Genomic DNA, 12,804 nt, shown 5'->3' on the forward strand with positions numbered 1-12,804 from the left:
CCACATTAATATCCTTTCATACACAACTCCTATGTCAAATAAAAATTAATTATAACCTTATTTCTTACAAGCCAAGAATATTTCCAAATTTTTCCAACGTGTTAAAACACGGGATATAACATGTTCGTCCGGAAGAAGGATGGCTCCTTGAGAATGTGCATTGATTATCGGCAATTGAATAAAGTGACGATTAAGAACAAGTATCCCCTCCCGAGGATTGATGATTTATTTGATCAATTGCAAGGTGCCAAATGGTTTTCAAAGATTGATTTGAGGTCCGGGTATCACCAAGTAAGAGTTAGGGAGAAAGATATCCCTAAGACAGCTTTCAGAACAAGATACGGTCATTTTGAGTTCCGAGTGATGTCGTTTGGGCTAACTAATGCACCGGCAGTGTTTATGGACTTAATGAACAATGTATTCAGGCCTTTTCTGGATCTATTCGTGATTGTATTCATCGATGATATCCTAGTGTATTCTAGATCCGAGGCAGAACATGCTGATCACTTGCGTATTGTCCTTGGAGTTCTTCGAACCCGAGAGTTATTCGCGAAGTTTTCCAAATGCGAGTTTTGGTTGAACTCAGTGGCATTTCTGGGCCACATTGTTGCAGCTGACGGTATTCGAGTGGATAGCCAAAAGATTGAGGTACTGAAGACTTGGCCAAGGCCCACGATCCCTACGGAGGTTCGTAGCTTTTTGGGCTTAGCAGGTTATTACAGAAGATTTGTTGAGGGTTTCTCTTCTATTTCTGTACCGCTCACCAAGTTGACTCAGAAGTCAGCTAAGTTTCAATGGACAGATCCTTGCGAGCGTAGTTTCCAAGAGTTGAAAGACCAACTGACTTCAGCCCCAGTCTTGACACTTCCAGAGGGATTGGAAGGATATGTTATTTATTGTGATGCTTCAGGCGTCGGGCTAGGCTGTGTATTGATGCAAAATGGTAAGGTGATTGCGTATGCTTCTAGACAATTACGGAAACATGAGCAGAATTATCCTACCCATGACTTAGAATTGGCCGCGGTGGTCCATGCTTTAAAGATATGGAGACATTACTTATATGGTGTCCACGTGGATATTTATACAGATCATAAGAGTCTCCAGTACATCTTCAAGCAGAAAGAGTTGAATTTGCGGCAACGACGATGGCTAGAGTTGCTAAAAGACTATGATGTTGAAATCCTGTACCACCCCGGAAAGGCAAATGTTGTGGCTGATGCTCTTAGCCGTAGGTCGATGGGAAGTCTAAGTGATGTACGACCAGAAAAGAAAGAGATGGCCCGTGATCTTCAGCAGTTAGCTAGCCTAGGAGTCTGAGAGGTGGACTCAGGTAGCAGCGGAGCTACTATTCCGAATTCAGCAGTTTCATCGATAGTAGCGGAAGTAAAAGAGTGACAATATGAGGATCCCATGCTAACGCAGTATAGAGATACACTCCCTCAGAAGGAGGAGTCATCATTTGACATTTCGGAAGACGGAGTTCTCCGATGTCGAGGCAGGTTATGTGTTCCCGATGTGGCAGGTCTACGCCATCAGATTTTGAGAGAAGCTCATTGTTCCCGTTACTCCGTTCACCCCGGAGCGACGAAAATGTATCATGATCTTAAGACTATATATTGGTGGAATGGGATGAAGAAAGACGTAGCGGAATTCGTAGCTCAGTGTCCTAATTGCCAACAAGTGAAGATAGAACACCAAAAGCCGGGTGGCTTATTGCAAGCTATAGAAATCCCAACTTGGAAGTGGGAAGTGATTAATATGGATTTCATTACAGGGTTACCCCGTTCTCGACGTAAATATGATTCTATATGGGTGATCGTGGATAGACTCACAAAGTCAGCGCATTTCTTACCGGTCAGAACGACCTATATGGCAGAAGATTATGCCAAGCTTTATCTTAAAGAGATAGTGAGACTCCATGGCGTTCCGGTATCTATTATCTCCGATAGAGGAACTCAGTTTACAGCCAAGTTTTGAGGGTCTTTCCAAGAGGGTTTAGGGACCTAAGTGCGCCTAAGCACGGCATTTCACCCACAGACCGATGGGCAAGCTGAACGTACTATTCAGACTCTTGAAGATATGTTACGAGCATGTATGATAGATTTTGGAGAAAATTGGGATTACCATTTGCCACTCATTGAGTTTTCTTACAATAACTGTTATCATTCTAGCATTCAAATGGCACCGTATGAGGCTCTATATGGGCGAAAGTGTAGATCCCCAATTGGGTGGTTTGAAACCGGAGAAGCTAAGTTGATAGGGCCAGACTTGGTCCAGCAAGCAATAGAGAAAGTCAAGCTCATACAAGATCGGTTGTTAGCGGCTCAAAGTCGCCAGAAGTCCTATGCGGATAATCGTCGAAGGGACTTAGAGTTCCAAGTTAAGGATTGGGTATTCTTGAAAGTGTCGCCAATGAAAGGCGTTATGAGATTTGGCAAAAAGGGGAAGCTCAGTCCCCGGTATATCGGACCCTATGAGATTGTGCGCAAAATAGGCAAAGTGGCCTATGAGCTAGATCTACCTCCAGATTTGGAGTCAGTCCATCCAGTATTTCATGTCTCGATGCTTCGGAAGTGTGTTGGAGATCCTACGAGGATCGTCCCAGTAAATGATATTCAGGTGACAGAAAAGCTAACTTATGATGAAATACCCATTGCCATATTAGATAGGCAAGTACGGAGGCTTAGAAACAAAGAAGTGGCCTCAATTAAAGTTCTGTGGAGAAATAACAATCGAGAGGAAATGACATGGGAAGCAGAAGAGAATATGCGATCCAAATACCCACATTTAATTCAGCCCGTGGAAGAAGTCCAAGATGAGACGTCAAAATCATAAGGTATGCATGTTTTCCTTTTATACATTCAGGTCGTGTGTGGCCAAATTTCTAGTGTTGTTGTATTATTGCCCTGTGAGGCATTGTTATTGTGGGTTGTTGTGACAGGGTGGTAGTGCCACATTACAGAGGAAACTCTGGCGAATTTTTTATAGAATTCCCCAAGCCTTTAACATTCGAGAACGAATGTTCCTAAGGGCGGTAGAATGTTGCACCTCGGAAAATTTTCCGTTGGTACGCAAGAGAATGAACTAGTGATGAATATGAGTACATGATGTCCATGAGCAAGAAACGACGTTGATGACCTTAAGCGAGATTTCGAAAGTATCCGATGTGAGACGAGGAAGTTGGCTAAGTTAAGATGAGATACAAGGTGAGCAATGCATGTGCATGGACGAGGGTGATTAAAATGAGAAGTCTAAGAAATATGGGAAGTTGCAGAATTGCAACTGCCCAGTGGTCGTATATTGCAAAATACGGACCGTAAAGTGCAATACGGTCCGTAAACTGGCAGTCGTAAACTGCCATGCAAAAGCTTCAACTTTCTGCCAGTGGTCGTAAAGTGCAAATACGGACTGTAAACTGGTATACGGTCCGTAAACTACCAGGTCGTAAACTGGCATGCCAAACTTCAACTTTCTGCCAGCCGAGGAAATGGTTAAATACAACCAGGTGGACGGACCGTAAAGTGATTTACGGCCCGTAAACCATGGTCGTAAACCACCATGAAGGCAGCCCAGCTTCTGGTTCTGAAATTGGTTAATTACGCCCATGGAGGACGAGCCGTATAGTGGAATACGGACCGTAAACCTCCATGGACGACCACTGTTCACCCAGCACAAATTTCACAAGGCATTAAATATGAGGATCAAGACTTGTCTTATTTCATTACAACATTACACCACTTCTCTCTAAAACTTCTCTCTACATTTATTATATGAGTTTTCAAGGATTATAAGCCATCAATAACATTAAGACAAGTGAATCAAGGATAAGGGAATCATCAAGGATCATCCAAGTCAAAAAAATCCAAATGGAGAAAAACTAGGGTTTTGCTCAAAGAGGAGTATTATCAACCAAAGCTTGTTCCTACAATTCTAAGGTAAGATTCATGATTTTTACATGATGTTTAAGGTGTTGGAGGATTAAAATACATGGATTGTAGAAAATGTGGTCAACTAGATCATGAATGATGAATAGTGGCATTTTGAAAAATAGTTTGAATTGAGTTATGAATGTTGTTGTGTTGTGATATGAATGTGTTATAAATGGTATTAAGATCATGAACTAGACACTTTAGACGAATGGACGAAGTTGGGTGTTATGACCATGAATGTGGGTGAATTAGAGGCAAATTGAGGAATCTAGATAATGTGGATGATGTGAATGACTAATGGGCATTATTATGATATTAATGAAGGTATAAACGCTAGCATTGGAAGGGAACATGCAAGTGTAGAATAGTTCGACGGAAAGGTATGTAAGGCTAACCCTTCTTTCATAAGGCATGGTTCTTGGCCAAATTCCTAATTCCTCTATACGAGTATGTTGTCTTCACATGGTTGACATTCCGAGCTCATAAGCTCACGACCCTTGATATGTACTATGATTATACTATGTTCCTCGTATGACGAGTAAGTCTATAATGTAGATGTAACGATAATGATGAGGATAGTAATGATGATGAGAGTAAAATGAGACTAGAGATGCTTACTAGCTATGATATATGTATATGTATGCCTATCAAGGGCTATGATAAGACCCCGAGCTTATGATGCCGGGTAAGACTATATGTATATGACTATGTATAAAGTATGTATACGATTACGAAACGCGCGCACACCTCTGCTAAAGGTACGGATAACCCTGACGCCTTGGTAGGGCCAGGTATGTATGATCTTGAGCCTTGGTTGGCCAAGTATGTATGACACACCGATCCTACGAGTTTGGGTATGCTATGTAAATACTATGTATATGAAATGACCATGTATATAATATGAATATGAGTGTGATAAGACTTAGTAAGGGCAATGTATACGAATATGAACACAAGGTGGTATGGCTATTATTATAGGATACGAACGACGATGTATGCAAGTAAGCGACATGATAATGATGATATTACTGTCTCCCCTCCTATGCTATTTCATATGATATCTATTATGCTTCTATATTGATGTTGATCATGCTTTACATACTCAGTACATTCTTCGTACTGACGTCCTTTTATTTGTGGACGCTGCATCATGCCCGCAGGTGCACAGGGAGACAGACTTGATCCATAGCTTTCGGAGCCGTAGCTTTGGGTACTTATTCTTTTGTGTATATAATTATGGGCATAGCGGGGTCCTGTCCCGCTCATACGATATGTCATACTCTTAGAGGCTCGTAGTCATGTGTATGTGGGTAGAGATGTTCGGCCTTGTCGGCCCATGTTTTGTATATCTTTTGTTGGCCTCGTCGGTCTTGTACTTATGATGTGGCATAGATGCCTATGATATGTTAAATGATGATGGTCGTCTAATGGGATCAATATGATTAACGATAAGAAAAGCACGAATTGACTTATGGTTCACCTAGATGTTATGTTATGTACGATAAGGGGGTGCCCGGGTGGGGTAGCACCGGGTGCTCGTCGCGGCCCCCTAGCCGGGTCGTGACAAAAAGTTAGGTTGCCTCCCAACCAGCGCCTTAGTTAAGGTCGTGGCACGACATTTTTTGTATTTTTCTTTTATTTAGAATTGTTACATTACAAACTCGGGTTGCCTCCGGAGAAGCGCTTGAGTTAAAGTCGCGGTACGACGCAGATCTTTCCCTATTCATCATCAAGGAACACTTGCTCCTTCTCCTTGTCAAAAGCACCACCCCAATATCGCTTGAGACGCTGTCCATTTACCAGGAACTTGCGCCCCCCATCCATAGTTTCTATTTCCACAACACCATGGGGTGTGATTCTCGTCACTATAAACGGTCCAGACCAACGGGACTTAAGCTTTCCCGGAAACAACTGCAACCTAGAGTTGAAAAGTAGTACCTGCTGCCCTGGCGCGAATTCACGGTGTTGAATATACTTGTCGTGCCATCTCTTAGTCTTCTCCTTCTACAGCTTTGCATTCTCATCCACCCCCAGTCTGAATTCATCAAGCTCGTGCAATTGGAGCAGCCTCTTCTCTCCCGCCAGGTTCATATGAAGATTGAGCTTTTTAGTTGCTCAATATGCTTTATGCTCTAATTCAACCGGCAGGTAGCACGCTTTACCATAAACTAACCTGTAAGGAGAAGCTCCGATAGGGGTTTTATATGCTGTGTGATACGCCCACAAGGCGTTATCCAACTTTATTGCCCAATCCTTCCTCTGACCATTCACAGTTTTCTCTAAGATTTGCTTCACTTCTCTATTTGAGACCTCTACCTGTCTGCATGTCTGTTGGTGGTAAGCTGTAGAAACCTTATGCTTCACCCTATATTTCGCCAGAAGGTTCTTCAACAAACTGTTGTAGAAGTGAGCACCCCCATCACTAATCATCGCCCGTGGGGTTCCAAACCTTGCGAATATGTTCTTTCGTACAAAATTCAGCACCACCTTCGCATCATTGGTTGGAAGAGGGACTGCCTCTACCCATTTTGAAACATAATCGACAGCAAGCAGAATGTACTTGTTACCGAAGGATGGTGGGAAGGGACCCATAAAATCAATGCCCCATACATCAAATATCTCCACCTCCAATATGTTTGTCAAAGGCATCTCGTGCCTCCTAGAGATGTTTCCCATTCGTTGACATCTGTCGCAACTTCTAGTAAATGCATTAGCATCTTTGAAAATAGTTGGCCAATAGAGGCCAGATTGTAATACCTTAGCCGCAGTACGGTCACCTTGAAAGTTCCCCCCGTATGGGGAAGAATGACAGCTCTCCAACACTTGACTCACCTCGGTCTGTGGAATGCATGTCCGCAATAACTGATCAATCCCTTGCTTGAATAAATATGACTCATCCCATATGTAAAACCGAGAATCATGATACAACTTCTTTCTCTATTGTGAGGTGGATTTTGAAGGGTATACCCCACTTACTATCAAGTTCATAATATCAGCATACCATGAGACTTCGGCAGCAGAATAGCAAACAATTGCTTATCAGGGAACGACTCTCGAATTTGGACATCCTCCACAAAATGATTATGGTTGTCTAATCTAGACAAGTGGTCTGCGACTTAGTTCTCAGCTCCCTTACGATCTTTAATTTCAATATCAAATTCTTGCAAAAGGAGAATCCACCGAATCAACCTGGGTTTAGCATCCTTCTTACTGAACAAGTAGCGAATGGCTGCATGGTCTGTATAGACAATAACATGTGTCCCAACAAGATAGGATAGAAACTTATCAAACGCATAAACCATAGCTAGCAGCTCCTTCTCTGTTACAGTGTAATTGATTTGGGCAGCGTCTAACATCTTGCTAGCATAGTAGATAGAATGAAAAACTTTCTTTCGTATCTGACCCAACACAACACCCACAACATTATCGCTTGCATCACACATCAATTCAAATGGCAAGTTCCAGTCAAGTGCAATGATTATTGGTGTAGTTACCAATCTCTTCTTTAGACCTTCAAAGGCCTTGATACACGCATCATCAAATAGGAATTTCACCTTCTTTTCAAGTAACCTACACATTGGACTAGAGATCCTCGAAAAATCCTCTATGAAGCGTCTATAGAATCCTGCATGCCCGAGGAAACTGCCCATACCCTTTACTGACACGGGGGTTGGCAACTTCTCAATGACTTCCACTTTAGCACGATCAACCTCCAGCCCTCTCTTTGAAACCTTGTGCCCAAGGACGATGCCTTCTCGGACCATAAAGTGACATTTTTCCCAATTTAAGACCAGGTTAGTCTCTTCACATCTTGCAAGTACTCAGTCTAGATTCTTCAAACACACCTCAAAAGAGTTCCCGAATACAGAGAAATCATGCATGAACACTTCTACGAAATCCTCAATCATCTCTGAGAAGATAGCCAACATACACCTTTGGAAAGTCGTGGGTGCATTACACAACCCAAATGGCATGCGTTTGAAGGCATATGTACCATATGGGCATATAAACATGATCTTCTCCTGATCCTCCGGAGCAATAGCTATTTGATTGTAGCCAGAATAGCCATCTAGAAAACAATAAAACTCTTGCCCGGCTCGGACCATAAAGTGACATTTCTCCCAATTCAAGACCAGGTTAGTCTCTTCACATCTTGCAAGTACTCGGTCTAGATTCTTCAAACACACCTCAAAAGACTTCCTGGATATAGAGAAATCATCCATGAACACTTCTACGAAATCATCAACCATCTCTGAGAAGATAGCCATCATACACCTTTGGAAAGTCGCGGGTGCATTACACAACCCAAACGACATGCGTTTGAAGGCATACGTACCATATGGGCATGTAAACGTGGTCTTCTCCTGATCCTCCGGAGCAATAGATATTTGATTGTAACCAGAATAGCCATCTAGAAAACAATAAAACTCTTGCCCGGCTAACCTGTCTAGCATTTGATTAATGAAGGGAATAGGATAGTGATCCTTTCTGGTTGCCTTGTTCAACTTGCGATAATCCATGCAAATTCTCCATCTAATGATTGTTCTAGTGGGAATGAGCTCATTTTTATCATTTGTCACAACGGTCATCCCTCCTTTCTTCAGGATACATTGCACCGGGCTCACCCACTTGCTGTCCGAAATAGGAAAAATAATGCTGGAATCTAACTACTTGATTACCTCTTTCTTGACAACCTCCTTCATCACAGGATGTAGTCTCCGTTGATGTTGTGTGCTAGGCTTATGATCATCCTCCATGAGTATCTTGTGCATGCATAGCGCGGGGCTAATTCCCTGAATATCAGATATCTACCACCCCAATGCCCTTTTGTGGGACTTCAATACTTCCAGACAAACACTGACCTCTTCGGCGGTCAACTCTGCTGCTAATATCACTGGCAAGGTATTACCCTCGCCTAAGAAAGCATATTTAATATGTGCAGGCAAGGGCTTCAAATCTAACTTCGGAGACTCTTCAATTGATAACTTCGGAGTTACTCCTATTTTTCTATCTAAAGGCTCAAACTCGCCTTCACGAATATAAATGCTCGCCATATCCAGAATATGCACCATCTCAAACGCCGCCGAGTCACCAAAAATATCATCACCCACTAGGGCTCTCTCCAATGGATCATAAGAAGTGATGAGTGGCCTTCGTGTATCGTCATTCAGACCAGTAATGGCGAAGAGCTCCTCATAGATTGTAGGCATTTTCAGAGCTTTTTATACATTGAAGACTTCAACGTTGTCATCCACTCTCATGGTGAGCTGCCCAATAACTACATCAAAAAGTGATCTCCATGTGGCCAAGAATGGACGCCCCAAAATAAATGGGACTTTCGAATCTGGCTCGAAGTCCAAAATCACGAAGTCTGCAGGAATTATCAACGACCCTACCTGTACCAATATATCTTCAATAATGCCTTCGGGTCTTGCTAACGATCTGTCTGCCAGCTGAAGAACTATAGTGGTTGATCTGGGCACTCCCAAACCTAGCTTCCTGAAGATAGATGAAGGCATCAAATTTATACTTGCACCTAGATCACATAGTGCTCGAGCAACAACCTGCTTCCCAATAGAAATCTTAATCGTGAAACTTCCGGGACCCTTCAATTTAGTGGGCAACCTATTTTGAATACGAGAAGTGCATTCCTTAGTAAGTGCAACCGTTGTATACTCTGTGAATCAGCTCTTGTTTGCAACAGTATCTTTGATGTACTTAGCATACTTTGGAATACCTTGCAGCATATCAACCAACGGGACGTTCATGTGTACTTGCTTAAGCAAATCAAGAAACTTCTTGTAAGTAGCCTCTTCTTTCTGTCTTGCCAAACGTTGAGGGAATGGAGGTGGTGGCTTTGCAACCATAGGCTGTGACTGCTTTTCCACTGGTGTCTCGACTAACCTCTCTTTTTCACTCATCTCTTCGGCTACCTGCTCTTTTTCAGCTTCTACTCGGCTATTTTTCTTTGGAGCCACTTCCTCTAGTTCTCTCCCATTTCGAAGAGTCACAACATTCTAATGCTTGGGATTCACATCCGTATCACTTGGAAGTCCTCCAGGTGGACTAGTATTTTTTGCACCAGCTATCTATCCCATCTGCCTCTCCAAATTTTGCACCGCCAAATCGCGATTCTGATTATCTGCTATCAACTTTTGCTGGTCTGTCATCATATTCTACATATCGATCATCATCTTTTTTCATCACCTCTTCCATACTGTTCGTGGGAGCTTGAGGAATAGGTGTGTGCTAATAGTTTTGTTTCTGATTTTCTTGATTGTCACTCCACCCGTATTGATTGTTGTTTCCTCGCCCCTTTCCTGCATTACCCACAAAGTATATGGATGCTGGATTTGCAGGGCATTCATCACTGGTGTGACTTTCTCCACAAATATCACAAAAGATGATGGCTTGTTGCTCTGTATGCACCTGTGGTTGAACTTGCACACCAGTTAACTTCTTGATTTCAGCGCGTATGACTTGTGCTAACAATCTCGTAAAATTATCCACTTCAAAAACACCTGATGCCTTCGTAACTGAACTACTAGTTGTGTCATCCTACCAGTCTGGAGTGCTCTGAGTAAACCTGTTCAATAATGTGAATAATTCTTCATAGCACAGATCAAGAGCCTGCTCTCCTGCAGCAGTGTCTAGTGATGACTTATGTTGGGAATCCAGACTTTCAATAAATGTTTGTGCTAGAACTTCATTTGTCTGATGGTGGTGAGGACAATCTCTGAGAAGACCTTTGAACCTCTCCCATGCTTGATACAAATTTTCCCCACTTTTCTACCTGAATGACATGATCTCTCTTCGGAGTCGAGCCGTCTTTGTTGGTGGGAAAAACCTTGTCAAGAATTTCATCGCCAAATCATCCTATGAAGTGATAGAATTTGCGGGCTATGCTAATAACCAGTTACTTGCATTCCCCAATAGAGAAAAGGGGAACAGTGTCAGCCACACATATTCTTTAGTGACCCTTCCAGTAGCAAAAGTATCAACAATCTGCAGAAAAGTATGGATGTGACATTGAGTATCCTCATATGACATTCCCGTGATTTGCCCACTGAGTGAAGTAGCTGAATCATTGGATGTTTTAGCTCAAAATGACCTTCGATGGCAGGCTTGACAATGCTTAAAGATACATCTACCACACGAGGCACTACGACCTCTCGCACTTTCGCTAGTGGATTATTACCCATGATCACAGGTAATACTGCCAAAGCCTGCGGATTCTGCAATAAATTCAAGTCTCTCCTGCGCTGATTGAAAGTACGTTCAGGCTCAGGATCAAATTCCTCAAGATTGTTTTGACTCGTACTTCTTCGCATTCGAGTAAAGTACCTGCAATCAAGAAGCAACTAAGATCAAGACATTAATACTTGGATAAATAAAGCAATAAAATTTACTCTGGCAAAAATAATTGATTTTTTAAGTCCCTGGCAACGGCACCAAAAAATTGTTGCGTCCAAATGCACATGCAAGTGTACGTGGTCTTACAAGTAATATAGTGATTATATAAAATCGGATGTCGAACCCACAGAGACCTATGACCAATACTTTCACGAAAATAAACTATTGCTACTGATTATGCAAGTAATGAATAAAAGCTTTGTTTGTTTTGTAACTTAATGTTGAAAACTACATAACTAACAATGTAAACTAGAATTGTGCTACGAACGTCTTTGACAGTTGATTTTATCAAAATTTTAGAGATATTCCAGGGTCGTGGTTGGTTCACCAATCCTATTGAGTCATTCGAGCATCCGACCTTAGTAATTCTATTCACAATTGCTAATTAATCGGATTATTAATCTCACAGTATTCTTCCGAAACACTACTCGTCAATTCAAGATAATTCGCCTCCTGTATTCCTATGGTCTTGACTTATCAAGAACGCACTAAAAGCACGATAAGTAATTGATTGTGGTAACTAAGTATATTCAAATCCTAGTCACAAATCCTAGCCTAACTTTAGGGATAAAGATATCACAATCTCTTTACTCCGTCTCTAAACTAACAACGTCTTTCCCAAGCACGTATATCAATTAGTAAATAGAACTCAACTATTGCGCAGAAAATCAAGCAATTAAGCACAGAACTAAAGAAACAATTGCATACGAGCAAGATACTAAGATTAAAATACTTGTCAAACGTCAATATTCATGGATAAACCACAACCCCAAAATTTAGGTGTTTAGTTACACATGATTCGAGAATGGAAGCTAGAATTCATGAATAGCATAGGGTTTCAATGTAAAGAAAATTAATAGAAGAGGAATGAAACCTAGAAAGAGTTATACAAGTCTCAAAAATCGTCCAAGACGCCTCTGTAATGTTTAAAACGACTATTTATAAGCTAGGGCAAAATCCCGATCAAAAATAGGATTCTGACGCCGCTTGTGTTCTGGCTATGCGTCACATGGCCAGCGCATAAACTCCTTTGTGTTTTGGTTGTGCGACGCATGGCCAGCGTATGGCCTGTCTGAGATTCAGAGATGGGGTTTTTGTGCGCAGGCTGTGCAACGCATGGCCAGCACATGAGACCCTTCAGTGGTCAGATTCTGCCTTCAAGTGCTGGAACTTCCTTCCCAACGTTCAACCAACGTGCACAACCTCGGAATCAATAAAAAACTGCTCGGAATACCCTCCATTGGTCCTTGTTGTACCTATTCATACAAGCATATTAACATAAGCTCATATACAACAAATTACTTTAAAAGCTGCGATTAAAGTGCTAAGAAGTAAAGTGCAAATGACACTAAATCCAGCTATTTTTGCCAAATATCATTCATCACAAAGTTCTCATACAAATCAAGGTACTAAAATTGACTACCATCATCCCGTTATCTTTCACCTGCAGATCAAAGTGGCA

At 41.9% G+C, this 12,804-nt stretch overlaps 1 non-coding gene across 1 annotated transcript; it reads left to right on the top strand.

Moving 5' to 3' along the window:
- The first annotated feature begins 10,644 nt into the window (after nucleotides 1-10,644).
- Nucleotides 10,645-10,751, top strand: LOC132604739 (small nucleolar RNA R71). Its single transcript, XR_009568842.1, has one exon. It is a non-coding gene; the product is annotated as a small nucleolar RNA R71 (small nucleolar RNA).
- Nucleotides 10,752-12,804: the final 2,053 nt, after the last annotated feature.

This window comes from Lycium barbarum, chromosome 7 (assembly GCF_019175385.1).
Source record: "Lycium barbarum isolate Lr01 chromosome 7, ASM1917538v2, whole genome shotgun sequence".
In the NCBI taxonomy this organism is placed as follows: domain Eukaryota; kingdom Viridiplantae; phylum Streptophyta; class Magnoliopsida; order Solanales; family Solanaceae; genus Lycium; species Lycium barbarum.